Here is a 25,722-nt window from a genome sequence, read left to right on the forward strand (position 1 = left end):
TCTCCAGCAGCCAGAGGTGCCAGGTGGCAGCGACCAGGGCATCTGGGCTCCTGAGTCCTCAGGACACTTCCTCAGACAGATGAGAGTATCCTCCTATTTTTAAATAAATCCAGAGTTAGCTTTTCTGTGTTCATTCCCTGGTCAGCAATTTCTGGTGCTTTTCCATCAAGAAGTGCATCCTTTTGGCTACCCTGAGTCCCTCAGGTCGTGATTTAAGTGCCTTTATCCTAATCTGCTTACACTGCTCATTGGCAGAAGGGCAGCCTCTCCCAGCCGACGTCCTAGGCTCGGCTCCGGTCTCCCCAGTCGCAGGGTGCGTGACGGAGGGCTGAGTCCGGATTCTGCCCCGCAAGCTGGTCTTCCTGGTTTTCAAAACAGGGTTCTCCTCCTTTCAACTGCGTGACCTTGGACAAATTACTTTTCCTTTTCCTCATCCATAAAAGGGGGATAAAATGAGCAGTTCTGAGGAATAAGAGAGATCATGAACACGAAAGTCTGCCAGTACAGTAACCAATAGTAAAAATGATGCTTAGACTTGTTGTAGAGAATTAGAGAGTTCTGGGGCGTGCAGGATGTTTAAAAATCCTCTCTGACATTGTCTCGCACCCCACTCGCCCTGCCCCCAGTACCTGGGGCAATCCTGGGCATGTACTAGGTTCTTAATAAACACTTGCTGAATTAATATTCCCAGAGGGCCTTGCTCACCTGCTCTGCCCTGCAACCCACGTCAAAGGTCCTAAATGGCTAAGGTTTTATATTCCCGAAGGTAACCTAACACCTTCTTCCTCTGCCGTACTCCATAACTCCCTTTTCTAGGACTGCACCTGGTCCCTACTAAAGATGCCTCCTGTATTTAAATTAGGTAGTGTATTTGTTCTTGCGGCTGCTGTAACAAATTGCCACAAATGTGGTGGCTTACAGCAACAGAAATGTTTGCTTTCACAGTTCTGGAAGACAGAAGTCTGAAGTCAAGATGTCGGCAGGGCTCGCTCGTTCCTTCTGGGGACTCCAGGGGAAGAATCAGTTCCTTGCTTTTTCCAGCTTCTGGTGGCTGTCACATTCCTTGAGTTGGGGCTCCCAATGCTGGGAGCCACCTCCAGTCTCTGCTCCCATGGTGGCACTGCCTCCTCCCCTTCAGTGTTTATGTGCCAAGTACCCTCTGCTGTCTTTCATAGTGACTCAGGAAAGTGACTCTCCATGCTGGGAGCCACCTGAGGTCTGAGTACATCCTTGGCTTCACGCATGAAAGAATTCAGGAGTGAATTCAGAATTCAGAAACTATAGAAAGTCTACTCCACAGACAGAGCTGAGGCAAGTTCTCCCTGCAGAACAGAACCGGCCCCCTGGTTCCTGTTGCCTTTCTATTTAACCAACGGCTTAATTAACAAGGGGAGGAATATTCATGGCAAGGCTGGTGTTTCACCATCTGGCTTCTAACCCGTTGGAACTTGTCCTGCCTCCATCCTGTTTTGATCAGGACAATTTGAAACTTTGGAGACTTCCTGACTCAGGCAGTGCTGCCTCAATGCCCAAAGCAATGGCTACAGCAGTACCTAAAGCAGTACCTGCCAGTTCCTTGTCTCAGTAGGGACACCCGTGATTGCATTCAGGGGTGTATTAGTCTGCTCAGGCTGCCAGAACAAATACCACCAACTGGGTGGGGGCTTAAAGAACAGAAATTTGCTGTCTTACAGTTTTGCAGACTGGACATCTATGATCAAAGTATCACAGGGATGGTCTCTTCCATGTCCTCCCTCCTTGGCTATAGATGCCGCCTTCTCCCTGTGTCCTCAGGTGGTCCTTCCCTCTGTACCTGGCTGTGTCCAAATTTCCTCATCTTGTACACCAGTCACGTTGGATTAGGGCCCACCTTAAAGTCTTTTAGGGCTCACCCTAATGACATCATTTTAATCACCTCTTTAAAGGTCTTACCTCCAAATATAGCCACACTCTGAGGTTCTGGGAGTCAGGAATGCAACATATGAACTTGGTGGGGGCAGGGAGGAGACACAATGCAGACCATAACAAGGGCCCACCCAGTTAATCCAGAACTATCACTCCCATCTCAAGATCCTTAATCGCATCTGCAAAGATGACTTTTGTATATGTAAGGTGACAGTCATGGATCCTAGGAATTAGGAACTGAGCTCTTGGAGCGGTCCTTATTCAGTCTGCTACAGGCAGAGATTGGGAAGAGCAAAGGCCTGGGAGAGTGCCAGGCCACAAAGAGCTGAGGGTTTGGGGACAGGGCAGCTGGAAATCCTCCTGCAAGACGGAGCTTTGCCCGGCTGAGGTCTAGGGTTGGCTTCTTGAGCCCAAGACCTCTCTGTAGCCGTGGGCTGTGCCTTCTTTCTGGAAATAGTCTCTCTCCTGTTTCAGTGATACTGTCCATCTCCCCTGGGTTTTGTTTGACATCCCTGAAAGCTTTTCCTCAGAAGCTCTGCTGGTTCCTGCCTGGCTGCATTCTTTTTTTTTTTTTTTTTCGAAACAGAGTCACACTTTGTTGCCCAGGCTAGAGTGAGTGCCACGGCGTCAGCCTAGCTCACAGCAACCTCAGACTTCTGGGCTCAAGCAATCCTTCTGCCTCGGCCTCCTGAGTAGCTGGGAATACAGGCATGCGCCACCATGCCTGGCTAATTTTTTAAATATATATATTAGTTGACCAATTAATTTCTTTCTATTTATAGTAGAGACGGGGTCTCGCTTTTGCTCAGGCTGGTTTCGAACTCCTGACTTCAAGCAATCTGCCCACCTCGGCCTCCCAGAGAGCTAGGATTACAGGCGTGAGCCACTGCGCCTGGCCTCTGGCTGCTGTTTTTGGAAATGAAAATATGGCTCAAGGTTCTGCCCAAAGTTCCTTCCCATTTTACAGATGGGAAAATAGAGGCTCCGAGAGCTAAGTGATTCCCCCCCTCCATGGTCACTCAGGTAGCCGGATGCAAAACTGTGCCTGGGACTCTGACAGTAGGGCTTGAATGTCTCAGCACCTTCACGACACATGGACTGCCTCTCCGATTTACCTAGCACCTGGCACGCACTCTGTGTTCGCAAAATATTCTAAGAAATGCTAAGTAAAGCAGAACCCAGACCTGGGTTTTCTGCATCTAATCTATTCTCTCCTGCCAGCATTTCGATAAGGACATCATTCCCTTCCTCTGAGCCCAGAGGGAGTAGCTGTCCCAGAAATTGCAGTTCCTCTTAAGATTTTATTTTCAGCAGCTCTGATTTTTATGTTCAGGGACCACACTTAATTATTGCAAAACATCTGCTGGCACAAAATGCCATTTTGTTCCTGAATCATTCCCAAGAACATCCCATGAGCTCTTGTACTTGGAGACACCACTTCTGCAGGGGCCTGGGCCAGCAGAAATACTTCCTGCTTAAGCAGCAGCAGGGGAGATTTAGGGTTGACTGGCTTTGAAAACAATTGCTAATTAGATTGCTCAGGGCTTAAAAAAAGGATAAGTCTTCTGAATATCAGGCAGGGGCCCTCATCAAATATTTACTAACCTCTGCATGGCTTTCCATGGGCATCTGTGCGAGGAGGCATTTTTTAGGGCGGGATTGTTTCCCATGTCTTTCTATGGGGTTTTGTAACGATGAGCATAGCAGCTCACACTTAGCTCTTTCTCTGCACCGAGCAGCATCCTAAGTACTCCTTGAACTTCATCTCATGCGAACTTCACAATATCCTGCAAGGTCTGTTCGTATTCCCTGTATGAACACACCATATTACAGAGGCATAATCTGGGTCACCAAGAAGTTGACTTGTTCAGGCTGACCCAGCCTTTGGACCTTACTTGGGCCTGCAGTCCCCGAATCTTCTCAGCTGAGAAGTTCCTCCTCACGTCAAACCCAGTGTCACGGTCAATGTTTGCAGGAGGGATTCCCCCCAGGTCGGCAGCCCAGTGTGGCCTTGGCTGCGTTTCGAGCAGCAGCTCCCCGTTACCTTTGACCTTAGAGGATGGAGGTTGAGAATGGGGGCTTTGGGGTCAGCCCGTCTGGGTTTAGATTCTGTCTCCCACTTACCAGCTGGTTCAGAGCTGTGTGTTAAATGGGTGTCTGGAGGCATGCAGGGCCTTCCTGAGAAGAGGGGTGATAGTGTTGCAGTTTTCTGGGAGCTGTGGAAGGAGAAAGAAGAACAGAGTTGTTTCTGGGAAGTGGCCTGCTTGGAGTCCATAGGATTCCTCTTCATTTCAGCCTTTTCTGCCAATGCCCAGCCCTGTATTAACCTTAGGACTTGCAATTATAGGCAATAACATAGCATTGCCAGGTGGAGAATCTTTGAGCAAGGATTTTAGATAGGAGGGAATGTGGAATGTGTCCACAGCACAGTTTTGGGGGTCAGCCGCATTTGAATGCATATCCATCCTGGCTTCAGGAGAGGCAGTATTGTCTAGTGGTTAGGGGCATGGGACCTGGAGCTAGGCTGCTCGGGTTTGAATGTTGGGTCCAGGGTCTAGCACATCACAGCTGTGTGCCGTGACTTTCCTGTCTGTGAAATGGGGACAATGGTATGAGGAGAAGGAGATGAGCTAGTACATGCAAAGCACTTAGACCCATGCCAGGCTTGTAGCTGTGTGACTCTACTTCCTGGTGAGCTCAGGACAGCCCCAAAGTATGCCTGAAATCCCAGCAGAATCATTACTAAGACCCGTTCACTGTCAGAGGGGTTCTGGTTTGGAGATAACTCACGTGGTCTTACACACAATAAGATGTCGTTATTTATATAATGCTGAATGTTGGGCAAGCTACTTAACTGCTTGGAGTCCTAGCTCCAAAATGGGGATAATAATGTTAATAATAAAACCGTTTTGTTGAGTTGATTAAGAATGATGGGACAACATGGAATGGCCGGCACAGGTTGGTCTCAGTTATGGTGATGCTGTTTGCATTTCTTCAGGCTCCGGGTCCAGGAGAGCCACGTGCACGTGGCTGGGTCCCCCAACACTCTTACCACCCAGTTTCTCCTTTTGTGAAGATCTCTAAAGTGCCGGCATCTTGATGACATGATGCCCAAAGCTCTCAGGCCTTCCGAGATGAAGATGTGAGCACAGCCCTGCTGTCCTGTTGGTGGCCTCGCGTCCCGTGGCTGTGCTGCTCATTGTCAGTAGGGTAGTTTTGGTAACGGTCTCTGAGGGACGCTTGAACCAGGTCAGGCCTGTTTGCTGTGAGCAAAGGCTGGTGTCTTAACCCAGATTCCCGGGGACCTGTGGGAGCCGTGGACTGAGGACTGTTTGATGCATAATCTTCTTCCTTCCAAGAGTTTCTTATTTGAATGGAAGAATGGGCTTCAGGGCTCTTTAAACATGCTTATTTATTTATTATTATTGTTATTAGTTTTTACTGTGCTGCCTTGTCCTCCGAATACCCAGTGCTGAACCTTGAAACGGAAAGAGAGAGACAAACAGTGCCAAGCTGGGGCAGCGTCTTCTGGGAACAGTTATAAACCCCCAGGTCCCTTTCTTGGAAACTTTATTCAGCTCAGAGCACTTTATTTTACAAAGCCAGTCTCTGGGCCACAATACAGAGACGACATCCCGCTTTTATTGCTTTTGCCCATATGTTGAAAAGTCCCTCCACCAGATCATCAGGAGAGGACCCCATGTTGCAAGGCCCCTGGCCAACCTGTATGCAGAGATCAAGTCCCAGTAGTGTCAGCTGGACCACAACTGTGCTGTGTGACCTTGGGGGTGTCCCTTTCCTACTCTCTGGATCTTCATTTCTTTATTTTTAAAATGAGGGGATTGAATAAAAATTATATGTGATTTTTCTCCTAGTTATATTTTCCTTTGATTCCTAAGTTTCAGGGAGATAAATTTTTAGCTCAACAGGCTTTCCAGCAGCCAAAGCTGCCTGACAATCTGTGGAGTGGGCTGCCTGGGGAGTAGTGAGCAGCCTGTGGGTAGAGACATTCAAGCAGAGGCTGCAGACCAGGTTGTGGGGGAAGCGACAGAAAGGCTTCCTGAATTTGATGGGCAGTTGGCCTTGGAGGCTCAGTGCTCCCGTAATTCTTAACTGGCACTGTCTCATCTCTCTTCTCTCACCTCTTACATGTTGAAGGTGGGTTTGGGGTTCATTTACTCAGGGAGGCATTATGGCTACTCCTTGGGGGCTGGGGTGGCCTAAATTGATACTTACCTCTCAGAACCTGGAGACATCTTTTGGCCAGTGGAGTACTTAATGCCGTAGAAGTCAATCTTTGGTTCTGGGCCAAGCCTGAGTAGGGCAGGAGGAGGCTTTTGCAGAGATTTTAGGAAGGGTCTCGGGATGAACTTAATGAGTAGTTATACATCCAGATTTTATTTTCACTTCACAATTAAATGATAATTTGTCTGAGTAGACAATTCTTGAACCAAAATAACTTCCTGAGAAACTTCTCTGCCCATCCCTTTACTTCTAAACTTTTGGTGTCGATAATGACAAATCTAATGTCAGTTCGATTCTCATTTCTCTGTTGGTAGTCTTTTTTTTTTCCTGGAAGGTTTTACAGTTTTCTTTTTATTTTGCTCTGAACGTTCACTACTGTGTTGCCAACTGTGGGCCTATTTTAATGAACTTGGTGAGCTTTCTTAGCCTGAAGATTCATGCCTTAAGCTTGTTTCTTATTTCCCGTCTTACCTTAGAATTGTTCCGTCCTTCTAAAGTTCCGGGTAGAGTTGCACCATCCAAAATGGTAGCCATTGGACTGATCCCGCTCATAATCCTAGAAGACACAATCCTAAACATCATAATTCTGAGAATTATGATGAAATCCTGAAAGATCAAAATTCCTAATGGTCAAAATCCCTGAAGTCTAAAGTCCCTAATGTCTAATTGTATCCCAAAACCACAATGACCGATTTGGAATCAGGTGCGATCAAGACTTCGAAAAGTGTGCTCGCTTCGGCAGCACATATGCTAAAATTGGAATGATACAAAGAAGATTAGCATGGCCCCTGCGCAAGGATGACACGCAAATTCATGAAGTGTTCCATATTTTTGTCTCCAAACAATAAATGCTGGCGTGGATGTGGAGAGAGAGGAACACTCCTACACTGCTGGTGGGACTGCAAACTAGTTCAACCTCTGTGGAAAGCAATATGGAGATACCTTAAAGCCATACAAGTGAATCTACCATTTGATCCAGCAATCCCATTACTGGGCATCTACCCAAAAGATCCAATGACACTCTACAAAAAAGACACCTGCCCTCGAATGTTTATAGCAGCACAATTCATAATCTCAAGGCTGTGGAAAAAGCCCAAGTGCCCATCAATCCAAGAATGGATTAATAAAATGTGGTATATGTATACCATGGAGTACTATTCAGCTCTAAGAAACAATGGAGATATAGCACATCTTATATTTTCCTGGTTAGAGCTGGAACCCATACTATTAAGTGAAGTTTCCCAAGAATGGAAAAACAAGCACCACATATACTCACCAGCAAATTGGTATTAACTGAACAGCACCTAGGTGGTCACATAGGTACTACAGTAATAGGGTATTGGGCAGGTGGGAGGGGGGAGGGGGCGGGTATATACATATATAATGAGTGAGATGTGCACCATCTGGGGGATGGTCATGCTGGAGACTCAGATTTGTGGGGGGAGGGGGGGAAATGGGCATTTATTGAAACCTTAATATCTGTACCCCCATAATATGCCGAAAAAAAAAGACTTCGAAAAGTGAATCTCAAGGTGCTACCAGTAGAGTTTTTTCCCCCATTCATCCCTATGCATTTGATGGAAAATTTAGATGCATGGATTGGCCACATGACACAGCAACAGCAAAATCTTCAGTTTAAAAATGCATCATTTGTCTGCATCGGCCTTCTTTCCAGCTGATGAAATTCCAGGAGCTTTTTAATTGAATGAAAGCTACATTTGTCTGAAGAAGCCAGCAAAGTCACTGACGGGTTCAAAACAATTATGTGCATGGTTAGAAGACATTTATGTGATGGTGTTGCTGTTTGATCATCGATATTGTTTCCGCCAAATTTGTCGTCTGTATATGAGTGAGTGCAGAATGGATTTCCAAGTGCTCAAAACAACGCAGAATCATGGCACATAAGATGGGGAAATTTAATAGGGAAGGCTCATGTTCATGTATATAGAGTCATAGAAGAATTTCAAAAAGAGCACCATCATGTAGCAAATGAATGTGAACATAGTCTACGAGAAGAGCCACTCCCTAAAAGAAAAAAAAACAAACTATTCAACATGATGCAAGACTTCAAAATATCGTTACTAATTGTGAGATTTGGCCAGCTGTTTTGGACTACCTCTGTGCAACTGCTCATAATCTGTCCCTGTAATACACTCTTCATGTGTCAAATTTTCTTTTTAGTTTATTCAGGGGTTTTGAGATTTTTTTTTCTTTTTTAGTTTATTTCCCCCCACTATCATAAATTGTGTCAGCATGATTTTTTACAAATTGCTATGCTATGTATTTCATATTCACATCATTTCCAATACTTGAGGTATAAATTGTGTAAAGACTTTCAGAGTTCTAATTCATTTTACGCATTTTTTTGCACATTTAACTCCATAAAAGTACATTCTTGCAACATTGACTTTGTGTATAAGCATTGTGTATGTATATAAAAATGTTGAAACTCCCTCAGTTAATGAAGAGATTCCTTTTTATACATTTGTATTTGTGAAAGATAAAATTTCTTGAGATCTCAGCTCTCGACTATTTGGGATGGTGACCATCGCAGTTTTTGGTGGAGCTTGTCAAAAGACTTAGGTTGTCATGGTATCTCAGATTACTGCAGTTGTATGAGCTATTTCTTTATGAATATGTTTTATCTATTCATAACTGTTAAGCCTGTTTGTTGTTAGTATATCTCAGTTTTTATCCTTGCGAAAACATGTAGGGTGTTGCCTATTTTATCGTGTAAAGTGGCCTATGAAGTGTTCCATTATGTTTTTATATGTCCCTCAAATAAATCTCCCTTTAAAAATGTAAATAAATGTCCTTTAAGAAGTTTTAAAATTATTTTTCCAAAATTATATTTTTTGGGATTTTAATTTTTTGGGAGTATGATTTTCAGGATTTTAGACTTTAGGGATTTTGGTCTTTAGGGATTTCAACATTTGGGATTTTGATGTATGGGATTACGGCCTGAACTCTTCACAAAGATGTTCTCCAACTCAGGAATCTGGGAAGGACAGGAAAACGGGAAAAATCATAAATGTGTGAACACTTAAACCATCTTGCTTTTCATGAAAGTTTCCTGCTCTCTTGGGGTTCACTGAGAATTCTCTTTTAATATTAGATCTTGGTACGACGAATGCTTTATCTCAAAAGGAAGTACATTCCTGCTGCATGGACACAACCTTCCCAACTCCAAGCTTTAGGGGTAAACTAAAAAGACGCACGGAAGAAAGTACTTGGGTCTTCTTACGATCCCTCCATCTAGGTGGGGCATTTTCTCCAGGGAGCCATCACTTTGCTTCCGTGATGGCTGGGTCACACCAGCAGTTCTCCCATGCAGCGTTCTTCTCTTGCACCCATCACTGGTGTCTGCTCACGGTGAGCACCCATCGTCCGAGGACCTAGTGCAACCATAGTAAGGGTTCTGTGAAGGTTGTCCAATGACTGAGTCATCAAAGCATTAAGTAATTCCATAATCCCAACTGGGACTGGAAAATATGTTCCCATTTTTGTAAATGGAGGTAAAATTTTTTGTGTTAACTTCCTCTCTTTGTTGTTGTCCCTAATGTGTATGATTTTCAAGTTAACTCCTCTTTACTCGGCAGGTCAACTTGCAAGAATTTTTAGGAATGTTGGTAGAAGTTATTCCCTCATTTCTTTTTACTTTCTTTGGATCATTTATACAAGTGTCGAATTGGCCAGTCCTAGCCCAGTTCTCTGGGTGGATTTGCTGTTAACAGTCTTCTACTCAGAAACATACCCCTTTGTCTCTGTCCTTCAATTCCTCCTGTCTGCTCCTTGCCTGTGACAAAACTGTCCTCCCATTCTTTATCCACTCATGTTTTGAAAGGAGACATATTTCTTGGGAAGTATCTGACAGGCACACGATCACTCTTTCCTTTCCAGGCATCCTTCCAGTAATCTTGTGAATAAGTTTGTGTCCTCCAAGACAGTCTGCCTAGTGGTGTGGTGATTGTTTTGGCTCTTGAAGAAAGTCTGTCCTCGTAACGTGATTGTGCAAATGCTCAAGTGTTATGGGCACACACTATTTTGTCATTGGGGAGAAATTACTGGTTTCAGATTAAAAGCAAAAAAAAAAAAAAAAAGGGACTTGAATGATGTATAGAGAAGATGTAGGAAGAGATTGAAGAGCTACTCATTGGCTTTTTGTTTTTTAGAGAAGAATGTTTCCAAGGTCACAGGAGTTGTTGGTGTTGGTTACTAAGGGAAGCCATGGCTTCCTGGGTCGTGAGTCCAAATGTAAGAATATTGCTTCTTAATTTTGCCTTTGTGTTGCTGGATGGGTGAGGATGTGATGGGGTTGGGAGAGCAGCGTGGATCTTCCCTGCAGGATCTTCCCTTGCATTTGCTCTGAGCTTTGCAGGGAAGCTCTAGGAGTTGGGGGTGGAAGAAGAAATCCTGCTGGTGTTGGAGCCTGGTGAGCCAGGATCCTAGAGGAAGCTCTGAATCAGAAGTAAGAGTCCCAGTCGTTGCCACTGGGCCACCCACTGGCCTCACCTAGGGGTCAGGTGGCCTCTCTGGACTTCCGTCCCCTCACTTGTAACGCGGATTTGTTTCACATGGATCACAGTTGTGTGTGGAAATGCAAAAGGAAATGATATATGCAGACTGTAAGGCAGATGCCACCTGGATGCTGGGATTATGGGCAGTGACAGGGGCGATCCAGGTCCCTGCTCTTCTAGGTCAGGGAGACGTACAACAGCTAAGCAAGCAAATAACTAAGGTAATTTGGCAATGAAAAGTGCCACTCGGACAGTAAGAGGGTGATGAGATATGGAGCCACTAGGGGGAGACTTTGGTTTGGGTACTTGTGTGTCTTTCTTAGTACATTTAATGTTGCTATAAAGCAGCAGTTCCCAGTCTTCTTGGCACCAGGGACTGTTTTCATGGAAGACAATTTTTCAATGGACCAAGGGTAGGAGAGGATGGTTTCAGGATGAGTCAGGCACATTACATTTATCGTGCACTTTATTTCTATTACGATTACATTGTGATATATAATGACGTAATTATACAACTCACCATAGGTTGGGGAGCCTTGCTATGAAGGAACACTCAAAGCTGGTTAATTTATAAAGGAAAAAGATTTATTTGGCTCACAATGGTTGAAAAGTTCAAGATTAGGCATCTACACCTGGTAAGGGCCCGAGGCTGCTCCCACTCATGGCAGAAGGCAGGAGGGGACCTGGCGTGTGCCAGACATCCCATGGCGAGAGAGGAAGTGAGGGGTGGGGAGGTGGCAGGCTCTTTTTAATGACCAGCTATCCTGGGAACTGGAGTGAGAACTCACTCGCCCCTGAGGGAGGGCATTAATCTATTCATGAGGGATCTGCCTGCATGACCCAAACACCTCCCATGAGGCCTCACCTCCAACACTGGTTTCAAATTTCAACATGCAGTTTGGGGGACAAACATCCAAACCATAGCACCTTGTTTCCAATAGGGCAGGGGTGGCTACCACCATTATAAATATGATAATGATGATGACACCCAGGGTGCAGGGTCTGTTAGTGCTGGGTATTGTCTGATCTGATCCTCTCGCACCCTCAGGGCCTTTGCACTGCTGTTCCCTCTGCCTAGAATAATTTCCCTTAGCGTTCTCTCATGTTAGTGCCTATGCATGCCTCAGTTCTCAGATGTTTCTCCCAGGAAACCTCACCTCTGTCTCCCTGCCCCAGAAGAGCAGGGACCTGGATCACCCTGGTCACTGCCCATAATCCCAGCATCCAGGTGGCATGTGCCTTACAGTCTGCATATATCATTTCCTTTTGCATTTCCACACACAACTGTGATCCATGTGAAACAAATCTGCGTTACAATAGTAAGGGGACGGAAGTCCGGAGAGGCCACCTGACATCTAGGTGAGCCCAGTGGGTGGCCCAGCAGCAACGACTGGGACTCTTACTTCTGATTCAGAGCTTCCTCTAGGATCCTGGCTCCAACACCAGCAGGATTTCTTCTTCCACCCCCAACTCCTAGAGTTTCCCTGCAAAGGCTCCATCATACCCTCAATTTACCCACCTTCACCTTGGGGGGTTGCCATGTTAAGGCAGCCTTTCTCTTTAGACTGTGAGCTCCTTGAGTGCAGGGCCTGGATCTAACTCACCCTTTAGACCTGCAGCCTCACACCCTACCTGGCTTAGAATAGCACCTAATAAATAACCAATGAGAAAGTATTTGCTGAAAGGCCACAATGCGCCAGGCACTGCACTAGGGACTAGGGAAAAGGATAATACGTAGAAACAGATGCTAGCTATTCCTTCTACTTCCATACATATAGCTGAAATTTTTCATAATAAAAAGTCTAAAAACATAAAACCCCATCCCTGCCTTCATGGAGGTTACAGTCTAATGGGGAAAAAATCCATTAATCACAAATAATCACACAATGTATCATTATAACTTGTGTTTAGTGATATGGATGAAAAAATAATAAATAATTAACAATTCTTGAGTATATGCCAGGCATTGTTCTAAGAGTTCTATGTGCATTACCTTTTTAGTCCTCACAAAATCCCTACAAGGAGGGCACTATTATTATTCCATTTTGCAGAAGGGGAAACTGAGGCGGGAGAGCTTTGCCCAAGGTCACATGGGCAGGTGGAACTGGGATTCTAACCCAGATAACCTGACTTTAGAGCCTACCTTTGTTTGATTGTATCTGTGGCCTTTATAAAGGTACACCCTAAGTCATGTATGTAGTAATGCTACATGTATGTAGTAATGCTAGAATTAGGCCCAAAGTTGGTTTTATGAGGTGCCTTTTCCCCACTTGCCGGGCCACGAAGACTAAGTGAAATCAGAACAGCAAACTCACCTTGGCCAGGCCCGCCTTGGAATGCTGCATGCAGCCACAGTGACCTCTTGTGGTCAGAGCAGGAATGGCATGGACAATGCCTCACTGAGCAGAGACCAAACCTCAGGATTATCTCCCAAGTCCGTTTGCATTACCCAAGGCCTCACTGGTGTCTTCCCTGTGCTGGTGTCTCCAATGACACGTGGAAGGATAAGTCTCCAAAGGTGGGCGTTTAGGCATTGGTCAGTGGCTGGGGCTGTCGGAGTCTGTGCTCCTGGACTCCGTCCAGGCCCGTAGGAAACCCTGGGCTTGACTCTTCCAGCTCCTGCCCTGGCACTTCGGGACAGGAGGACTGCGTGGCCTGTCAGCCCCACTCACCTGGTGGCACCTTTGGCTGGCGCTGTGCTCCTGGCTGAGAAAGGGACAGCTCGCTCATTCATCCATTTAACCAGATATTTACTACTTGCCACTGTAGGCCAGGAGCATTCTGGGTGCCAGGAGGAAAGCAGAGAACAGAAGAGACAGAATGGCCACCATCCTTCTCCCCTCCCAGCATCCACACCCAAGCCACCCTTTTCTTCCTACCTACAATTTTGGATAATGGCTTAATTCTCGGGGTTCGTCTGTGTTGAGTGAAAGGAAGCTGACTTCTACTCAACTGAAAATAAAGAATAATAAACCACAAACAAAACAGGCATGCACACACACACACACACACTCCTGCCTTTGTGATATTTGCTTTCTAGTGAGGAGAGACAGAGCATACACAGATAATGATAAGTGTCACAGAGAGAGATAGAGCCACAGTGAGGGGGTAGTGAGTGGAGTGGGCTGGGCTGGGCCGCTGGCTCACAGCATGGTATTTAATGAAGGTCAGTAGTGCCCTGTGGGTGCAATTTGTATGTCTCTGTCTCTCTACTAGAATTACCCAGAAATTAGTACATGCAGTGATGCAAGTAGGTGTTTTCATTTGTTTGAGAGCCAACAATTCTAGAGGTACTAACTCAGGGAAAAATGGAAATAAAAATTGCCCTCCACCACCCATGGAGTGGTGGCCATGCAGGAACATTTGTCCCCTCTGTCCTGCTGTGCTGTACACTTGGAGGAGGACCTGAAGGATGTGGGGAAGTGAGCTGTGTGGGTATCTGGGAAGAGCATTCTGGGTTGTGGGAACAGCCCGTGCAAAGGCCCTGGGGTGGGTGCTTGAGGGATAGAGAGGAGTCAGGTGCAGCTACAGGGAAGTGCTGGGGTAGGGGCAGGAGATGAGGCCAGAGAATCTGGAGAGGTGATGATCACATGGGGCCTTAGGGTGCATTGTCTCTATCTCTGGTTGGACTGATTTTGGTCTTGAGTGTGGGTAACACCTCCTCAGGATGCTGAGTGACTTAACCCACACAGAGGGGTGATACAGGAGATTAGCTCCTGACTCGGGTGCCCTGAGGTCCTCTGGGGCTCTCTGGGGGTGGGCATCCTTAGCAGCTCTAACTTGTGTTATTTCTGTTCACATTTACAACAACCCTGAGTGGTGGGCAATATCCTACCCATATCCTACCAGTATCCTACCCATTTTCTAGACAAGAAGACTGAAGTGTAGAGAAGTAGGAAAGGGACTTCTAGGTGCCCAGACTGGCTTGCCCAGAGGCGTGGTGGATGGAGGATTTGAGTGTGTTCTGGTGATGGTGACACTAAAGATGTGAATCAGGGCCAATTTGCAGAGACTTGTACACTATAATAGGAAGCTGGGACTTTGTTTTTGTCAGTAGGATATGAAAGGAGGAATGGACATGACAGTGCTGTGTTTGTAAAATCCCCCTGGTGTCTTTGGGGATGGAATAGAGGGAGATATGGGCAGTGGGGAAAGCGGGGGGAGGGGGGGAGGAAGGGGAGAGTCATGGACACATGAGATTTTGGCCCAAATCTAGGAGAAAGTAGTTGACCATCTAAGTTGAGGGCTGTTTTCAAGAGAAACAACCTGATTTAGAAACAGATTAGAAGTTGGAATTGAGAGAGGGAGGAAGGTTAAGGAAGAGTACAAACTTTTTATCTTAAAAAAAATTTCCAGAACATTCTGCTCAGTTTGGGAAGTGTAGCAGGCACTGGAGAACTTTTTGGACCAAAACCTCCAGCTATGTTGCTGGCTGTGTCCTTTGTTAGTTTCTCACATGGGTTGTCTCCAAATGGGCCCTATCCTCCTAATCTAAGCAGGCAGCATCTTTACAATGTACAACTGTACAATCTGTATTAGCTGATGCCGCTTTAATTTCTAGTCCTCCGGCTCCTTTAGGAGTGAGTTTGTTATCTGAGGAATTATAGAATTTTCTAAGTAAATAACAGCTGCTTCTTATCTCCCTTCTTACCTCTCTTAAAATTCTATTCATGCTTCAAAGCCTAGCTCAACTCTATGAAAACTTTTTATTTCTTTTTCCCTTCCCTTCCCTCCCCTCCTCTCCCTCCCTCCCTTCCTTTCTCCCCTCCCTCCCCTCCTCTCTTCCCTTCTCTTCCTTTCCTTACCTCCCCTCCCCTCCCTTCCTTTTCCTTCCTTCCTTCCTTCCTTCCTTCCTTCCTTCCTTCCTTCCTTCCTTCCTTCCTTCCTTCCTTCCTTCCTTCCTTCCTTCCTTCCTTCCTTCCCTCCCTCCCTCCCTCCCTCCCTCTCTGTGCTCTCTAAAGGGTTAAATGTTTCTGCACTGTGGTGTGTGTGGGGGCAGTGGGAGGCAGGACAGTGCACTAATGTCATAATAGGCTTTGGAGTCAGATACAATACCTGGGTTCTAATCCCAGCTCTGCCACTTGCCAGCTGTGCAAACTTGAGTTTGGTTACTTATAGTCTCTCTCTCTCTCTCTTTTTTAATAGCCTTTGAGAAGGCCTTCAAATATAGTCTCTGAGTTATAGCTTTCTCATCAATAAAATGGGCCAAGGGTATCTACCTGACATTGTTATTGTGAAAGTTAAATAAACTAATCACACAGCTTGGTACAATGTCTGTCATTTGCAAATGCTCAACTAATGGTGGCTGGGGTTGTTATCACTATTCATCCTTTAAAAAATTTTTTTAAATTATTTATTGAGCATCTACTGCATGCTGTATACTGCCCTGGGCACTTGGGGATGCATTGGAGAGCAAAATACATGTTTTCCCTGGAGGGGATACAATTCTATATAGACTAGATGGGGGAGATAGAAAATAAACAATAAATGCAAGAAGTAAGTATATTTTATAGTACATTGGAAGGTAAGTATGGTGGAAAAAAGAAAAAAGGAATGCAGGGGAAAGTGGTTGGCAGAGCTCAGGGTAGGCAAATCAGTCAGTTACTGTCGTGTAACAAGCACACATAAAATCTGATTGGCTTAAAACAATAATTGCTTACGTACTCCAACGTTCTGTGAGTCTGCAGTTTAGGCTGGGCTCAGCTGGGCAGTTCTTCTAATCTTGAGTCCTTTCAGCTGTGCTACACTCATGTGTCTATCACTGGTTGGTCTAGGGAGGCCTCAGTTAGGACAGCTCTCTTCTATTCCACATACCCTGTCATGCTCCAGCAGGCTGGCCCTGGCTTGTTCTCATGGTGGAAATAGGGTTCTGAGAGAGAGAGAGAGGAAGTACCCAAGACTTCTCGAGGCCTAGACTGGGAGGCATCATGCCATCACTTTTGCCACGTTCCATCAGCCAAAGTAAGTCAAAGCCGGCCACCTCTTAAAGGAAGGAGCTAAAAAGTTGCATAGCAAAAAGTATGGATATGGGGTGGGAGAGGGTACGGACGATTGTGGTCACTTTTGCAGTCAATCTACCACAGTGAGAAGGGTGCATGCAGGTTCCGGCATTAAGCAGTGTGGGGAGGGAAGCTCTCCCTGAGAAACTGACACTTGGGCAAAGACTTGAAGCAGATGAGGGAGTCAGTGAGGCAGGTGGTCTAGATAAGAGTGTGCCAGGCAGAGGGCATGGCTAGAGCAGAGGCCCTGGGGCAGGAGCGTACCTGGGGTATACCAGACAGAGAAGGACAAGGGAGCAGGAGGGCAGAGGGAGGGTAGGAGGAGAGGACTGAGAGGCTGCCTGGGGTCTGCAGATCATTGCAGAGAGTTGGCCTTTTACCCCAAGTGACTTGGGGGGGGAGCACTAAAGGGTTTTGAGTAAAAGGACATGATCTGACTTGCGTTTTAAAAGGATGATTCCAAGTTCCAAGTTGAGACTAGATTGTAGGGGGCAAGAGTCTAAGCAGGGAGACCTCTGCGATGCTCTTGGAAAGGAGTCGGTGGCTCAGGCCAGGGGACAATCACAGTACGTTCCCCTGGACAGGTATGGGGGCATTAAACTTCTAAGGCTGCTTTGAGGCTTTTATGAAATGACAACACCAAGTGTGCAGCTTATTGGTCGGGATATGAAAAGTGTTCAACAACTAGAAGTGGGTTTTTTTTTTTTTCCATTAAGGTGGGTGCTTTTCATAAATATTACTTTAGAAGGAATCACTTTCTGGTACTTCGGGCCTGCCAGCGTGGCTCTTACCACCTTGCAACATGAGTATTTCTTTGCATGCTGTTTCCCAGCAAGACCAGGAGCTCCCTGAAGTCAGGGAAAGCGGCTCCGTCCCGTGTTCCCAGCTCCTGTGCAGCACCTGGTGCACAGTAGCACCCCCGGGTGGGTGGAATGAACTCGCTCTGAAATCAAGGAGGGCTGGAGCTGTCTCTTAATTATCTGTGCTTCCACAGGGCAAAGTCTGGTGTCTTCTCATAACCGGCAGGTCTATCCGACTGAATTACATTGTTTTCACGTCAGTCACCTAAATGTAAAATGTTTCCCTCTGAATTAGATCTCATGAACCCTCCAGGGTTCAGGATTCCAGCTGGTTTCCTGCCAAGCTGAACATCCGTCCTCCTCCTGTGTGAGGGCTCCATCCTTCCTGACTTGCACGATTATTGGACACGGAGCCCAGGAGGGGGAGGCAGAGTACAGCAGAATGGCCACCCAGTGAGGAGCAGAGCCACCTGGGCTGCTGTCCTTGATCCTGTGGTTTTCCCCAGACCCTTTGGGGGCAGCTGACCTGGAACATGGAGGCAGGGCCAAGCTCCCTTAAACTTTCCTGGCTCCCTCCTCCTCTTCCTCCATTCTTCCTTCCCTGTGTGCTCTTCCTGTGCCTCCCACCATCCCTCTGTCCTTCCTCCCCCTTCTCCTGCCTTCTTTCTGCCTTTCTGTTCCTCCCTCCTCCACTTCCTTCTCTCCCTCCTCCTACTCCAGCAACACAACTAAGTAAGAGGCTTCCCAGGGATCAGAGAGGGAAATAGCCACAGCAGTGGAGAAGGGAGACAGGGGAGACCGGGGAGACCTTCCTTCCAGGGATAATGATGAGGCAAGGGCTGGGGGAGCCTTTTGGACCCCACAACTCTCTGCCCAGCCTGCCCTTCCCAGCAGTCACTGGGGTGTTCTCTGCTCTTTGCAGCACGTTGTACAAGCTGGGTCCTGTGGTATGGATATGTGCAGCTGATCTCACAGTCCCACAAGGACTCCGTGGTGCATGAGGGAACTGATGGGGAAGCCATCACAGCAGTGACCCACCATCTGCAGGGCCACACAGGTGGCGACTGGTGAAGCAAGGATTTGAACCCATGAGGTCCTAGTGTAGACCCTGGATGTCTGCCATGGTGGCTGCTGGCCTCGCGTGGCTACTGGGCACTAGAAATGTGGCTAGTCCAAGTTGAGATGTGCTCTAAATGCAAAACAGACACCAGATTTTGAACAATTAGAATGAAAAAAAGAATGTAAAATGTCGCATTAATATTTTTGATATTGGTTACTTGTTGACATGGTGTTTTTTAAATATTAGGTCAAATAAAGGCTATTAAAATTCATTTCACCTTTTTCTTTTTAATTTTTTTAAATGTGCTGCCTGAAAATTTAAAATTACATATGTGGCTTGCCATATAGTTCTACCGAACAGCCTTGGCCTAGAATTTATGTTTTAAATCACTGCATTCTACTCTGTAGGTCTGGCTGCCCCCATCCAGCAAGACTTAAGCTTCCTGAAGGCAGGACCACGGCTTACTTACCTTTTTATTTGTAGTATCTTAGATAGGATGTAGAACAGACTAAGGCTTTTTTTTTTAACTTTTTATTTTATAGTCATCAAACTCTCAGGAAGTTGCAGAAATAGTACAGAAGGTCCCAGGTACCCACCATCGAGCTCCCCCCAGTGTGACGTCTTACCTAACTGGGGCTGACCGAGTAGGTGTGTGAGCAGTGCCTGTGGACTGACTTAGGTGGGAATGAAGGAGGTGCCCACTCCTGCCTACCAATCAGGGAATGCAGGTCTTCGGAGCTGACATCTGAAGGGCTGGTCGAGAAGGAGTAATCAGTGGGGCTTCAGAAGCTCCTCCCACCCCACGCTCACCCAGTGACAGCTGGAGTGACCCTTTGGGAATCACTCTGGTGGCCAGCAGCCTGCCTGCGGTATAGACAGGGAGACAGAGTGGCCTGGGGGTGGGGGAGGGGTAGAGGGGGATGCAGAGGCCTGGGGGTCAGACTGCCCCGGCAAGCACTGCCCTTCACTCCCCAAGCCTCACTGTCCCCGTCTGTACAATGGAGCCAGTGACAGTGCTTTACTTCAGGGCAGTTTGTCGTGATTCACGGAGACAGTGCAGGCCGGCTGGCCTCCCACCCACTCCAGGGTGGGGGGCGGCGCGCAGTGGTGGCTCACCCAGCCCACCAGGCCCTACGAGCCCAACTCAGATCTCAGTTCTTGTGTTCCTAAGACCGGAGAGGGGCTTCGCTTGGCAGGGATGGATCTGCGCTCAGCTGCCAAGAACCGACGCGCTGGGACCCCGCACCTGCCGGGCCTGCATAGCTTCTTTCCTGCGCGGCCTCAGCGCAGATGGGCCGCGACCTTGGCGCGGCAGCGCGCGCCTCTGGGCTGCGGAAGGGCGGGGCGCAGCCTGCCCTGAGTGGGGCGGAGCGTCGCTTCCTGCAAGTCTCTGGTCCCCGCCGGGACGGGAACCATGGAAACCGCAGAGCAGGCGGGAGGCTTCCAGACCACGAGCAGGTGTCCTGCGGCCGCCTGGTCTCCCCAGCGCTACTGTCCTGGGCGGTCGTGGTCCCGCTGTGACTTCTTGTGGGAAATGGGTAGGCGCTAAGCGGGGTTCCCGGCATGAGGAAGCGCTGCGGGCGTTCAGCTCCGGCAGCCAGAGCACCATCCCCGGCATGGCACGCTGGGACCCCCGATCCAAGGCCATCACAGAGGGGACTGAGACCCTTTGAAAGGGTGATTCAAGTCAGGGCGGTTTCCAGCAAATTGGGGTTTGCTGGACGGGTTTGCTGGCTTTGAGGTTTGGAAAGAGCCCTGTCTTTGGAGCTTGCATTGTGGTTCCTGACAGGTAAAATGGGCTGGAATCCACGAGGAACTACGGCCTTTTAACCCTGGCTGCTAAAATCCTTTGGCCACTTCTGCCCTTGCTCTTGTTCTCTTTTCCTCCTCAGCAAGACTCCTCTGAGCCCTGGTCTGTACTTCTTGTCCCCACTTCCTCATTCTCTCTTCAGCCCCTTCCCGTTTAGCTTCGTCCCTGCTGTGAAGGCCACCAGTGACCTTCGTTTTGCCAAATTCCACAGTCAGTCCTTTCACATGACCTTTAGCAGCATTGCCCACAGGTGACCATGGCATGCTTTCTTTTCCTGGCTCATAAGACCTTGGATTGCTGTTTTGTTTGTTTGTTTTTAATTTCGGGATATTATGAGGGTACAAACATTTTGGTTACATTTTGTGACTTTGCCCCACCCAAGCGAGGATTAGAGGTATGTTCTTCCCCTTTGCAATGTTCACTGCATCCATTAGTTGTGACTTTACCCCCCCAATCCCCAGAGACTATCACTACCACCGTGTGAGCACCATAGTGTTGATCAGTTAGTATCAATTTGATGGCAAGTACATGTGGAGCCTATTCTTCCATTCTTGTGATACCTCACTTCGGGTAATGGGCTCAAGCTCTATCCAAGAAAATGTAAGAGGTGCTAGATCACTGTCGTTTCTTATAATTGAGTAATATTCCATTGCTGTTTTTGTTTGTTTTTTAACTGTACTCACCACTTCCCAGTCTCCTTTGCTGGCTTCTCCTTTTCCATGTAAACTTCTGCCCTGGAGACACTCTCTGCCCAGTTGATACCATGTAGTCTCAGGGCTTTACATGCTACGTATGTCCTTGCCGTTGATGCCCAAATCTAAAGCACGGCCGAGACCTGACTGCTAAGAGCCCGTATTCAATTGCCTAGTGGACATCTCTACTTGGATTTCTAGTAAGCATCTCGACATAACAAGTCTGAAATGACACACCTGACTTGTACCCCTGCAGATTCTCCTCCACCAGTTTTCTCCATTCGTTCATTTATTCACCAGATATTTATTCAGCATATGATATATGCTAAGGAGTCTTCTAAGTACTTGAGATATAGAAATAAACAAAAAACAAGTTCCTGCCCTCATGGAGCTTATATTCTAGTTGGGGGATGTTGTGGGTTGAATCGTGTTCCTGAAAAATTCTTACGTTAAAGTCCTAATCCCTAGTACCTCAGAGTGTCAACTTATTTGGAAAAGGGTGGCTACTGATGTAATTATAACAGTTAAGTTAAAATGAGGTCATCCTGGAGTAGTGTGGGCTCCTAATCCAGTATAACTGATGTCCTTATAGAAAGGGGAAATTTGGACACAGATGTGTATGCTGGAAGAACACCAAATAAAGATGAAGGCAGAGATTGGGCTGATGCTTCTATAAGCCAAGGATTACCAGCAAATGTCAATGATTACCAGGAAACCACCAGGAGCTAAGTGACAGGCTTGGGACAGATTCTCTGTCATAGCCCTTAGAAGGAAGCAACCTTCCTGACATCTTGATATTGAACTTCTAGCCTACAGAGCTGTGAGAACAATACTTTTCTGTTGTTCTAAGCCACACAGTTTGTGGTTCTTTGTGACGGCAGCCCTAGCAAACTCATACAGGAGGAGACAGACAATACATACACATGTAAATGTGATGTCAAACAAGGATATGTGTAATGGAGAAAAATAAAGCAATGTGAGGAAGTTAGGAAGCCCTAGGAAGGAGTGTGGTTATTTTACAGATGGTGGTCAGGGATGGCCTCACTGATAGAGTGACACTGGAGCAGAGACCTGGGGAGAAAGGGAGCCATGTGGATATTCAGGAGAAGAATATTCCAATGAAAAGGAAGAGCAAGTACAGAGACTCTCATGTGGGGACATGCACTTACACTGGAGCCAAACTCCTAGGAGGCATCCTGGATCCCTCTCCTTCCTTCAGACCCCACATCCAATCCACCAGCAAGTCCTGCTGGCTCTACCTTCAAAATATACCCAATATTCAGCCACTTCTCCCTCCCTCCACTGCCATCACCTGTTCTGGGCCATCCTCACCTTTTGCTTGGATTCTTATAGAAACCTCATAATTAGAAACCTCGTCACTTGTCTCCCTGCCTCAGTTCATTCACACACATACCCGTGAGCCTGTTCTCATGCAACACCTTGGGTTGCTAAAAGCAGGTCCTTTTTCTCCTTGGCTCATGAACACTTGAAGGCTTTTCATTCTCTCTCAGAGTCACAGCCAGTTCTGCAGTGGCCCAAACTCAAATATCCCCCCATCCCCCAGTCACTCTGCTACAGCCACATTGGCCTGCTTGCTAGGGGTGAACAGATCAAGCCTACTCCCACCTCGTGCCCCTTACACTGGCTGCTCCTGCTGCTTGGAGTGCCCTTTTCCCAGCTCTTTGCAGAGCTCAGTCTTTTGTGTCACTCAGACCTTGGCTCACATACTACCTGGTCAATTCTCCAGGCTGAGGTTTCACAGGACATCAGTCTTCACTTGGAGGATAGAAAGTGACCAGGATGTGTGCCCTAAGCTATAGCACCACCAGATAATGAATTTCAGGTGGGCTCCCTGTGCGATTTGAGAATTCTGGACTACATTGTCTTTTGGATTCAACTATGGAGACCATTAACAGCTAATCATGGTTGATTCTCAAAATGGTCCTGTGAAGTAGTCAACTTCCATTTTATAGAAGACAAAAACCAAGCCTCACAGTGGTTAAGTAGCTTGCACAGCTGGTAAATGCCAAAAATGGACGCAAACCTTAGATTCCGAAACTCATGCTCTTCCCACTCTACTAAGTGGATTAATGTTCCTGTACCTCTGTCGCTCACGTCTTAGATGCCAGGCAGACTTAATCTAGGGAAAAAAGGCTGAAAGGAAATAAATATATCCTTGGTTTCTAAGAAGAAGGATTACTCCAAATACCATCTGTTCTTGGTCTCTCTTCTGATGGCAGAAAGTGATATCTGTCAGTGGATGATTAAGGTGTTAAATATTAGGGAATAGTTCTGACAAGGACTGGGAATATCTGACATTTATTAAGGGTGTAGTATGTGCTAGACACTGTGCTAAGCCCATCCATACTTTATCTACTTTTATAACAGCTCTGGAAGGGTATGCTGCTATTAGTCTTGCCTTACAGGTGAGGAGACTTAGGCTCAGAGGCAAAGTCATATGCCTGTGATCACACAGCTTGGACATGGAAGAACTGAAGAGTGAGCACTGAGGGTTTGACTCCCATGTGTGGACTCATTACTAGTTAAATAGGGGACTCTAGGTATGGTGGACACATCTGTTACTATCTGTCAGTGGATTAGTTGTGATTCTGCTCAAATGCAGGGGGATGGATGATATGACCTCTGAAGATGATTCTCTTTCAAGGGAATTCTATTTTTCTTGACCAAAATGTCAAGACATTTTTTTCCCATAAAAAATGTCCCTTCTTAACGATGGCTCTCTTTGAGAAACAAAAGGCTTTGTCTAATTTGTACTTTTATCCTGATTTACTTCTATGGCCTCCACACCTGCTTCTTCTAATCTTTTTATAAAATATGCCATCCTGGTTCTCATAAGGTTGTGGAATTTTGTCTAAGCCAATAAAAATACTCAATAAAAAAAAAAAAGACCTTCAGGCATAAAGATTTTATCATTCCGATGGTTGTAATGAGAACTGAAATGGCAGCTGATTCAAATTTCAATATAGATTTTTGTAAATGTGAAGAGTGACATACTTTGTATACCAATTATCCATTACCACAAACCACCCCAAAATTCTGTGCCATAAGATGATAAGCATTTGCTCAGCTTGCTTTCAGTAGGTGATTTAGGCTATGTTCAGCAGGGAGGTTCTTCTGCTGTGTGCTAGACTCTTCACATGTCTGGGACTTGGCTGGCTAGTGTCTGATCTAGGATGGCCTTGACTGGAATGACAACTCGACTCTCCACCACATGTCTTTCAAATCCCCCACCAGGCTAGCTTGGACATGTTCCTGTGGCATTATAGAGATATAAGAATGAGAAAACCTAATTGTAAAAGAGAGCACGCAGAACTGTGCATGCAATTTTGAAGTCTCTGTTTGCTTCACCTTTGCTAACATCATTTAAGCCATAGCAAGTCACAGGGCTGAGTACAGAATCAGAATCAGGCTGTGTGTGTGTAGGAGGGCTGCAGTGTTACAGCTCAAAGGGCATGGAATCAGGGGGGATCAATAAGTGAGGTCACCAATACAATCAGTCACACTTTGTGGTTGTGTATGAATGCATTCTCAACATGGGCTTGAGTGCACCTTAGTGGTCATCTTCACATGCCTTGGTTGCCAGACCAAGACATGCTGTATTTCCCCACTTTAAGGGATGCATGTCCATTGAGGGTCTTGTGAGTTTTTATTTTGGCATATCTGGGAAGTATTTCACAAAGCATGGCCTCCAAAGACATGGCATCATAGAGAATTGTCTCGTGTTAAATCAGAGTGGACATGGCTTGTGCAAAGGGGAAATAGAATATTTCAGTGAACAATAAAATTTAATAAGAAAAGGCAGACAGCAACCACTGGAAAAGCGTCCAATAAATTACTAATTAACATCCATGCATAAAATACCACCTAATTTTTAAATAAACAGAGTCTAAGGATGCTCCCAAATTCTCTTGTGGGATTCAAAGGAGTTCAACTGTCAATTGCTATTAGTCCAACAGTCAAGGGTATGTGCAGCCAGAAGGCAGGGGGCTATCTGTGCCATGCTATCCAGAGTTCTCTGATCTGCTGTGGGGCCTGTATTCTTTTCACAACACCAGGATCAATCAGCTGGTGTGCCCAGAAGGCAGACCCCCAGCCTTTTTCTCTGATAGACTGTCTTGGAGATAGGAGAGGCCAAACCTCCTTTCAGCCTCAAAGTTGGATACCTTGTGGGGTTATCAGTGACATCACTGGAGGCAGCCAAGTTGTCTTTAAAGAGAACTGGACTGGAGTGAGAACATCTGGATACCACACTCAGCTCTTCACCGACTTACTGTGTGTCTTTGGGAAACTCACTTTCCTTCTCTGGGCTCCAGTTATCACCTGCCAAATTAAGGAGTTGACTAAGGACTCCCCCCTGTTGTTCTGGGTCTCTAAGGCCAAGTCCCTGTTTGAGTCAGAGTTTGGAAGCAGGGTGTAAGAACCCTTATATAATCAATGAGTTTAACATATGTATTGAGTGTCTACCACATGCTAGGAATTGCTTTAAGTGCTGCGGCTATACCAGCAAAAAATTCTTGCTCTGAAGGGGCTTCTTCCCTCTCTTCCTTCCCTCTTCTCCTTCCCTCTCCTCTTTTCTCTCTCCCTCCTTTTCTTCCTCTTCCTTTTTATCCTCTTTCCTTTTCTCCTCCCCTCCATCATCATTATCAGCATCTGTAGAACAGTGATCTAGCATT

At 46.4% G+C, this 25,722-nt stretch overlaps 1 protein-coding gene and 1 non-coding gene across 3 annotated transcripts in view; both read left to right on the forward strand.

The window, feature by feature from the left end:
- Positions 1-25,722, forward strand: part of KAZN (kazrin, periplakin interacting protein) — a 1,045,723-nt gene that overhangs the window by 72,554 nt on the left and 947,447 nt on the right. The gene's annotated exons all lie outside the window — the stretch shown is intronic.
- LOC142869687 (U6 spliceosomal RNA) lies at positions 6,877-6,983 on the forward strand. The gene has a single exon (XR_012918261.1). It is a non-coding gene; the product is annotated as a U6 spliceosomal RNA (small nuclear RNA).

The sequence above is a fragment of the Microcebus murinus genome, chromosome 2, assembly GCF_040939455.1.
Source record: "Microcebus murinus isolate Inina chromosome 2, M.murinus_Inina_mat1.0, whole genome shotgun sequence".
In the NCBI taxonomy this organism is placed as follows: Eukaryota; Metazoa; Chordata; class Mammalia; order Primates; family Cheirogaleidae; genus Microcebus; species Microcebus murinus.